General features: G+C 34.5%; 1 long non-coding RNA gene across 2 annotated transcripts; it reads right to left on the minus strand.

Annotated features, from left to right (window-relative positions):
- Positions 1-4730: 4730 nt before the first annotated feature.
- On the minus strand, positions 4731-8590 carry LOC140890611 (uncharacterized). 2 transcript variants are annotated; one of them, XR_012152221.1, is made up of 6 exons: positions 8102-8590; positions 7108-7298; positions 6726-6797; positions 6303-6510; positions 5715-5812; positions 4731-5035 (listed from the first exon to the last, which is right to left on the minus strand). It is a non-coding gene; the product is annotated as an uncharacterized lncRNA (long non-coding RNA). The 2 variants fall into 2 exon arrangements; XR_012152222.1 differs by lacking the exon at positions 6726-6797.
- Positions 8591-10150: the final 1560 nt, after the last annotated feature.

A 10150-nucleotide genomic window follows, 5' to 3' on the forward strand; every position in this document is an offset into this window, starting at 1 on the left:
GGTCTTTTATTCCTACTAGGAAACTTTAGGAGATATCTTTGATATCTTTTTGATTTATTTTGCATTATCTTTCAATATTTAGGGTTGTAATATAAATACTACAACATTCATTATTTTAATGATAACTAAGATTTTCAGATTATTGATTATTCAATACAAAATTCTCTTTAGAATTTTATCAAAGCTTTTGCTTTACCCAAAATCAAACTTATCAAAGTTTCATAGCTTTGTGGCGTTTGTCAATTGATTTTCAATTGGGTTGTCAAAGACAGGTTCCTTTGAAGGTCTAATTGAATCTTTGATTGTTTTCTATCGTGAATTCTCTGTTGCTAGTTACAGGTTCAAATAGAGGTGGAGATTCCAAAATCTGTTACTTGTTTCAAAGTCGGGACAACATTATTGAATTCTTTTGTTATCGAATTGAGGTGCGATTCGTTGAAATCGTGTTGCCTTTCATACATAAGATTCATATCATTGTACATGTGATGACAATCATGAAACACATATTTTAATTACTTTATATTCTAAATTAAGTTCCTAATCGATTGGGCCGTCCAAAATAAGGATAAGGATCGCTCGAGCTCGAGACTAGAATCTGTGATGTTGTGTACCACGTTTCATTGGTATGTACATAGAGATGTTCAATCATACAAATTGGTGCTCATACGATGAGTTCACTGAACTACCCTCCCTCGGATTTCCCAAGTAGTTATTATTCATCGAGTGGATAAATCCGTGGTTATGGTTGTACACCATTAGTCCTTACGACCCGAGACAACACTGAGGCTCTACATGCTAGGATTGTGCTTTGACTCGTTTACCGACTCCAAGAGGGTCATCGGGTGGCAAGATTGGGTACAGTTACAACACATGTAGGAGCTAGTGCATTGTAGTCAGAAATTCACCGCTCACCTACGGGTGTGGATATCCTATGTGATCTTATGAGATAGTAGTGCATGGAATCTCTGGCCAGAGTATGAAATGTACATTAGGGTAAAGTGGTTCCCTAGTTGCACATGCGATGCCACTATGTATTCTTTTAAATGTATCACATCATTATCGAACTTCACATGCAACCCTCGATGAACCAATGGTTGCAGATTCGATCGGGATATATGAGATGAAGGGACCGTACTATACGATAACCATAATCGACTGGTTCTTGCAGACACTATCAGTGATACCAAGGGAATCATGGGGCGATGCTACTAGACTCTCTTACCTTGATTCGATGGGTCCAATCAGAAATGAATTCTGACATTCTTATGATCAAGGAGTTGATGCATAGAATGGAGCTAATAAGGGTAAGCCCGAATAAAGGACAATGTCCTGAATCACAAAGAGTTGTGAACCCACGGCTAGCTGTATCCCTGAACCATTGAGGGTCACATAAGCACTAGTTTCCCTATTCCCGTTGAGATAAATTTAAAGAGTTGAATTTATAATAAACAAATTTGATTGGATCAAATGATAAGCTTATAAATGAGTTTATAATGGCTTATAGAATTTTTTGAGAGCACAACTGCTAAAAACAGTTAAGGGAGTGCACCTGCTTAATTTGAGTGGAAGTGTTCCAAAATTAGCAGCTGTCTTATTTATGCTTTATTGGTTTTGAAAATTTAAAGTGTGCATCATAATAACGATTAAGTTAAATCGTCACAATCGGTGATATTGGATCATCGATCGGGATTATGATAATATTAATACAATGGGTGCATAAATCATGAACTAGTAGGAGTACAAGCCCATCATGATAAATTATTAAAGTAGTGGACTTTAATAAATTAATAATATTCTAGTTAGACTAGATTAATAAAGCCCATTAAGTTGTATTAATAGATGGTATTAATTTATACAAGGAAATAATATTGATGCTATGATATACAACTTGCACACAAGGAAAATCTTGAATTATATGTGTATGTGATTTTCGAGAATCACTTAATTATGGCATGCAAATTTTAAAATTGTTTTAATTAATTGCATGTATAATTAAGGCATACACGTATATATATTAAAAAGCATAATTCTCGAAAATCTTAATCTCGATCATTCAGGCAATTTTCGAAATTGCTCTCTCCCTTTGTGCTTGAAGAATTCGGCCACCTTAATCAATAAGGTGGTAATTGATTTCTTCTTCTTAATTCAATCTCAATGCAAATTTTTTCTTTTCTCTCTAGTGCGAGTTAGAAGAGGAATAGGCAAATTGGTCGTGGACTTGATTTGGAGATTGAAGAAGGAGATACTCCATTTGATCGTTCGTAGAGAATTACAACAAGAGCTATATCCGCTAATCACGGGATAGTTGGTGCCAAGTGAAATATTCACTAAAGGTATAATTTCGTAAACATCCTATGAATGTCAATTAAACCATACGAGTGTCCAAGCATGTTTTGAATGTCAAGACGAAAAATTTTAAACTTTCGTTGCGTCTTGGGCACGAGAACACGGTTCTCCAACATGTCGTGCGTCATCGGAGAAGGATATCGTCCACCGGAGAAGGTTGCTTAGTGCTTGGAGATCTCGATTATAGTTGGAATCGCAAGGCTTCAGCTCGGTCGGGCACGAACAAGCTTCTCGATTTCCCAGTCACGATACTCTTTAAATTTCCACTCGAATCTTGGTTAGTTTCTCATTTTTACCTCGTAATAGTAGTGTAACCTCTTGCGAGGTATCGTTAATTTTTTTGAATTTATTTGGAATTAAATTCGAAAGTTCCCTTGCAAAAAAAAAAAAAAAAATCGAAAGTTCATATTTATTTAATTAGGTTTTTTGAATTTTAGTGTTTAATAAATGGATAATGTCGATATTGGATAAGTTAATACTTTAGAAGCCTAAAATAGCATTATTAGGATTTATGGTGCCAATGTGTGATATCAAAATTCAAAGTTGGGAAATTTTAGTAAGATTGGTAGCTCGAATAGCAATTTAGCGAAAATACTATTTTGCGACTATTTAATCTAGAAAGGATCGATTTCAAGGAATTGTTTAGATGTTAATGATGGGTTTTGTGCATGTCAAATGTTAGATCAAATGATTGCATATAAATTTCTGTTGGACATATCAATGTTTTATTTCTTCATCAATCTGTTTTCTGTCTGACAAATCAATCTATATCACTTTTATTTTAAAGTTCTAAATATTTTGCTGATGAATTTGGGTGTAGCTCAGTATTTATACGATTTTTTTTGTTGTTGGTGTGTGTACGATTTCTGTTAAGTGCTTTATTGTAACATCCATATTCATTGTCTTCTCGTGAATCTTTAACAAGTCTTAACAGAAGTTATTTGTAGCTTGTTGTTTTTTATAAGCCTTATTTTTCACTTCTGAAAGAGACACGCGCGTGTATTAAAAAATAAAATCTTTACACGTACGAAATATGTAATATATTTATTATGTTACACACGGAATAAATTGTTACTAATGTTCTTCACTTACAAGCAGGTTTGTGTTTGTTTATTTTTAGCTACTCGTTATTTTTACCTCTCTATTAATTTTCGTTTTCTTTAGGAAAACAGTGGAGATAGTGGACTGTTTTTTACTTGTTGCAAATAGGCACATTAATCACAGGCCTTATTTTATAATATATTGGCTGATCTCGTTTTTTCACGGCCATCTGCGTTATTTATTTTTTTTATTTTAATTTATATGAATGAAGGGTTTTTTTTATTCACTACATATATAATTTCTTAATGTTAATTTGTGATTTCAGGTATCTTGATGTAGGAACAATAATCCCAAACAATATAGAAGAACTACTCATATATATATTATTTTTTCATTTTCCCTTTCTCTTCCTTTTGCTAGTGCATGGTAACTTTTTTTCTATAAATTTTTTATGTTCAATAGTTTGCTCAATTTCTTCACCTTCTTTCATTTGTACTCTATTATTTGGCATTAAATATTCCACAAAGCTCTTGGAAAGAAGAATCAAGAACTTTTTAGGTGAGCGAATTACCTTTTTCTTTTCATGTTGATATATTGTTTTCACTAGTAGAAAAATCGCGTAAGACTTCGGTTAAGAACCGAAGTCGTAGGAACTTAATTACCGAAGTAGTGTCACGTGAAGTAATAGAGTACGTTTTTACTTCGCTGAATCGCCGAAGTCTTATACCTTAAATTACCGAAGTCTTTGGTCATTTTTTTAAGGCAGAATTGGATCGGTGCCGAAGTAAAAACATATCTTTTACTTCGCTCATTTCATAAGTTACGAAGTCAAACATATGCTTATACTTCGGTAATTAATGAATTTAATGAAGTAACAACTGTGATTATACTTCGGTTCGTGTACAAAGTGAAAGATTGTGTTTAACTTCGTTAATTTCTTTTATCACCGAAGTAAAATGCAATCTTGTACTTCGCTTATTAATGAAATTACTGAAGCCATAGAATAGCTTTTACTTCATCAATTTCATTAACAGACGAAGTGATATAATATCTTTTAATTCGTTAATTTCCTATATTACCCTAGTAAAATGCATTCTTCTACTTCGTCTATTAATGAAATTGCCGAAGTAATAGAATTTGTTTTACTTCGGTAGTTTGATTAATATATGAAGTAGAAGATAATGATTTACTTCCATATTTGTCGATTACTAAAATTACCGAAGCAATAGAATACATATGACTGCAGCATTTAAATCAATGATGAAGTAAATTCTTCGATTTACTATGTTGATACTAAAATTATCGAATTAATAGAACACATTGCTTGTAAATTAAAATTTAGGTACAATAATGTCATAAATATATTTTTGAAACTTAAAATACACTAATAATAAATCCATCCCAAAACGACAAGCATACATAAGTCAACAAGTCTATCCACCAAAATAACGCAAAATTATATGCACATATCCACACGTACTTTCTCAAAACTAAACGTGTACACATCCACACGTATTTCCTCAAAAGAAATTACTATCCCAACGTGAATGACATATTTAAGCACCTACATGCAAGTAGACAAATTCACTCCATTCACTTCTAACTTCGTCAAATTGTTCTTGATTGTAACACTGATTATTGACGCATCCTGCAAATTGAAATTCAAAAAAAAAAAAGGAATGTCACGGTTAACCAACAAGGCAGCAGCTGCAAACTGAAATCCAAAACAAAGAATAAGCAACAACCTATTTGGTATGCATGCTGACATGTATGATCAGCTTTTTATAGGCGTTAAAAATTGCCACAAAAATTGTTGTTCAAGATCATCTTTGCTGCCAAGATCAGTTCTCAGCAATTCAAATATTTGGGATACAAGAATTTAGCAGACTTGTGTTAGCATATGATGCCCAATTTATCAAACCAAGCCAAATATAATCCATACACTGTTGAAATTAAATGATTATATTGACACTTTAAAATAGATTTGTTCAAAACATAAATAATTAGAATCCTTTAGTTATCCTCATGCAATAGGAGAACCATTACACTTGCAGTAAATAGACAATTTCATCCTATCTTGCAATAAACAAAGTAACAAAAAACAAGACAGCTAGTTGCAAACTGAAATCCAGAACAAAGAATAAGCAGCAACCTATTTGTTATGCATGCTGACATGTATCAGCTTGTTATGAGTTTTAAAAGTTGCCACAAAAATTGTTGTTCAAGATCCTCTTTGCTGCCAAGATCGATTCTTAGCAGATTGTGTTAGCATATGATGCACAAAAATAAATTTTATTTTTTCTTACAGCGAGCGTAGTGGGTCTCACATGGGAGGTAAAATTCTGTTTGAGAGGCCCGCTAGAACAGAACTTGTCACTGGGGGGTGATCTGCCAGAATCCCACAACCAATAAACCATGCCATCCTCTGTCAAATTTAAATAACAGAAGATATAAAAATGAAACATGTAAGTGATATGAGGCAATAACTATATTTCACAACCAAGAACATGGAAATTTGTTGGTCATCTAATTATCATTCTCAATCAGAATATATCATTTTAAATCAATATAGCACTAACTCAAGACAATAATAAGCTTCCCCAAACTTAGCTCACAAGAAGGCATACTTTACACTGTTATGCCACATCAAATCATAACAATCACATTAAATGAAGTAATAAGAAACTATTTAGTAATCTAATATATATCATCAACCGAAAATTCCCATTAATCAATAAAGAACAAATTCATGATAATAATATGTCCGTAACATACTCACAGGAAAAGCATAACCCATTATGCCACAACAAACAAAAATATATTGAATGAAAAATACATTCTCAAACAAAATATATCATCATATAAATCAAATAAAGGGCTAGGTCAAGATATTTGAAAGTAATAAAAAGCTTTACCCATAAATTAAAATATTGCTATTTGATGACCTGTGGATTCAACTGTTGCAATTTGAGCCATGGTCCTGTCTTTGATGGCATGGAATTATTGCTAGATTTCAACGTGTTTTCAATTGTGTTACAAGGATGGTTGTGAATTTTCTTTGAGATGTTAGCTTTTCGTCTGTATTTTGTATTCTAGATCATACTTCTTTCCACAACGAAGAACCTGTAAATTGAGAAAACAAACCAATCTTTCCCTTATCAGTCATGGTATGCCAAGAAAGATGCTAAATTTATGAATGTGAACTAAAAAAAGGCATCTATGAATGAAAAATACACCATAATAGGTTGATGAAAGAAGACATAATAGGAAATTTATAGAAAGCCGCCCTGCTCCAAATGACCATAGCCTCAACTAGTCGAAGAGTTTAAAATTTTCACCTATTGAGAGATCTTGAAGGTCGTTTCTTGTGTACAAAGGGAAATTGCAGGATTGCATGTGAAGAAAATTAACTGTCAATCACAAAAAGTTAGTCTTTTACGAAAAATTATTAGATTTAAATTGCATGTACTACTCAAATCAAGAAACGACGGCCGTCTGCAAAGAAAAAAAATGATATTATTCCAGATTAATAAGTAATAATATAGAAACATCCGGTATCTATCTTCATAAATCCAAATGTATTCTCTTCATGAAATGGATTGAATTAATAAACAAAGATATAGGAATGCAATATTTATACGATAAGACTTAAAAAAGAAACCCACAAAATTGAACATGAATAAATGAAATAATATTCTCCACCGATGAGTAAAACCATACATGTACTGGTATGTCAAGCGTTTCCAGAACCCTCAATCTTGGTATGCTAGTTCAGTGAATCGAGAAAGTGGAAAATGTGGTACAAGATACAAATACAAGTAATACAATCTCATACAGACACCGGCTTGCAGAACAGCCCTTATAGTTGCCCAATAAGAAGGGGATGATCCCTTTTCTGTAGGTTTCCAGATCTGTCAAATACAATTAGAATTCATTACTAATGAATAACATGCATTGGTACCATAAAATAAATTCAAGTCAAATATAATACCCCTTTTCTCTCAGTCCTTCGGATACTAAGATATATGTAGTGGAAGTTTAGACTGCAATTCTGATGTTTTCAGTAATTGACATCAAAATTTTCAAGAGATAAGATATATATAGTGGAAGTTTAGTTGAGGATTGACTCTCGGTTTCGGTACAGATGACGTGCTTTTCCAGAGACAAGGAAACGTCGGTTTGGTTGAGGATTGACTCTCGCAGATCCATAGTTGGCTTTGTGAAGGTGAGTCAGCGTGTATGTTTGCAGAAAGAAAATAAAGCTACTAAAAATGCTAATAAGCAGCTGTGGATCAACACAGACAGCGAAATTGAAATCAAAGGAATCAAATTTGTCATAAACTCTTCTTAAAATGTAAGCTCAATGGCCACTGTTACTTACAGCCTAACAGATTGAAAATTTCATACCACCTTCTAATATTATCTCATGTCATTCACAATTTTACAAATTCCTAAAGCCAATCATACTAGACGTTACTCAAAATTGAGTGTAATCAATTGAGGCAAAGAAACAAACACCTAATGTGCATAAATGAAGCTGGCCGAGAACAAACCAATTTGAAGATGGCATGCAGCCCCAAAACCATAACCCACAGTCACCACACGCTCAAATGGAGCCAATATTCCAACCGATACAATCAAAACCCCAAGCAAAATCCATAAATCGCAGAAAAAAAAACCCTAGCAATGGAAAATCTAAGTTCAAGCGAAGTACCTCACGCAGATGCAGTAGCAGGAGTCCAGCAGTGAAATCGACCCCAAAATACTCTGAAAATGAAGCTCAACCACGAGATGAAAGCCTAAAAATTCAGAGATTGAAAAACCGAAGTGTACGCAGATGTACACTCGCGATTTGAACAGAATCGTGACCAATGTCCCTCACGAAGTTAACAGCCATGGAAACGAACCAAGAACATCATAATATTGCAGCAAATCACAACCAAAAGCCCAGAAATCAAGAAAAGAAGAGCCCAAGATGCGCAGATTTGAAAAAACGCGATTGGAAAATCGCGACCAACAGTGTACCTTGCGATTAATCACTCGATTTGGGAGATAATGAAGGTGATTAGAAGTTAACTCAGTATTGAATCAAACAAAAATAGTGTAACAATTAGTAGGAAAATTCGTGAGATGTGGGTGGAATCGAAAATGTTTTCACGTTCCCACAGAGAGAAGGGAGAGAATATGTCAAGTTAGAGAAAGGGGTAAAAGTTTTTTACTTCACTATGTTGGAGAACGCGGCGATTAGATCAATCAGAATTGATACCCGGTGCAGCGAAAGTTTAAAAATTTTATATGAAACGATTCCATAAAGGGTATCAACCTTACCGATTAAATTGTGTGTGTAAAAATTAAATAACAATTATAAATTTTTACCTCCAATCTCGAAGCGAGATTATGGACACCAACAGATTGCTCTGCTCTTGTTGTATATCCCTGGAACTGATGGACGAACTGTTCTTCAATCAGGTCCACGAACGGATATTTAATCCCTCTGATAGATTGCACTAGAAAATCTATCAGAAGTTTCTACGAAGAGATTAACGAATTTGATCCGTTAAACCAGAATGTAAATCAAAATTCACAGACTGGATTTTTCGAGCAGAGGGGAGAAAGGGGGCGGCCACTATTGAGAGAAAAATACTAGGGTTTTCGAAAATTGTGACCTGTTGTGTGTAATTTCTGTACTGCAATAACTTATTTATAATGTAGGCCACTATAGCTTAGGGCCCATTAGTCATAAGTTCAAGCCCGACAAGCAAAGCCCGCATGTTCAGAAATTAATATAAAATTCATCGTGACTCCGATTGATAAACCGATTTCACCAATGTGCACAGAAACCATTTCTGCACCTTTTAAAGTCAAGATAAATTTTTCTGAATCCGAATTCAGTGATTTCCAAAAATGCCCATCCCTATGTCATTTTAGGAAATCTTACTCCTCTACTCATAATTAAGAAGTCCAACTTCTTTGTTCATTAAATTTAACTCTTTAAATTTAACTATCTCAACGGGGATTAAAAATCCATTACTCTGTGTGACCCTCAATGGTTCAGGGATACAGCTAGCCGTGGGCTCACAACTCCTTGTGACTCGGAACAACAATTTCCGACTTGCCCATCGAATCATGGTAAGAGCGCCTAGCAACATTGCCCCATGATTCCCTAGGTATCACTGATAGTGCCTGCAAGAACCAATAGATTTTGGTTAGCGTACAGTACGGTCCCTTCATCCATATATCCCGATCGAATCAACAACCATTGGTATATCGAGAGTCGTTCGAGATTCGATAACTATGCAATACATCTTGAAGATCAAATAGTGACATCGCATGTGCTACTAAGAAACCATTTCTTAAACCACATCATGTACTCTGGCCAGAGATTCGTCACACTAATATCTCCTCAGATCGCATAGGATATCCACACTCGCAAGTATGTGGTGAATCCTTGACAACAAAGCATCGACTCCTATATGTGTTGTAACTGTACCCAATCCCGACACCTGATGACCCCAATAGAGTCGGTAAACAAGTCAAAGCACAGTACTAGCATATAGAGTCTCAATGATGTTTCAAGTAGTAAGGACTAATGGTGTACAACCAAAACCGCGGACTTTATCCACTCGATAAGTGATAACCACTTGGAAAGTCCGGATAGGGTAGTTCGATCATTCATCGTATGAATATCCATTTGCATGCTTCGAACATCTCTATGTTCCTTACCAATGAAACGTGGTACTCTGCATCGCAAATGCTAGTCTCA

Source organism: Henckelia pumila, chromosome 3 (assembly GCF_033568475.1).
Source record: "Henckelia pumila isolate YLH828 chromosome 3, ASM3356847v2, whole genome shotgun sequence".
NCBI classification, from domain to species: domain Eukaryota; kingdom Viridiplantae; phylum Streptophyta; class Magnoliopsida; order Lamiales; family Gesneriaceae; genus Henckelia; species Henckelia pumila.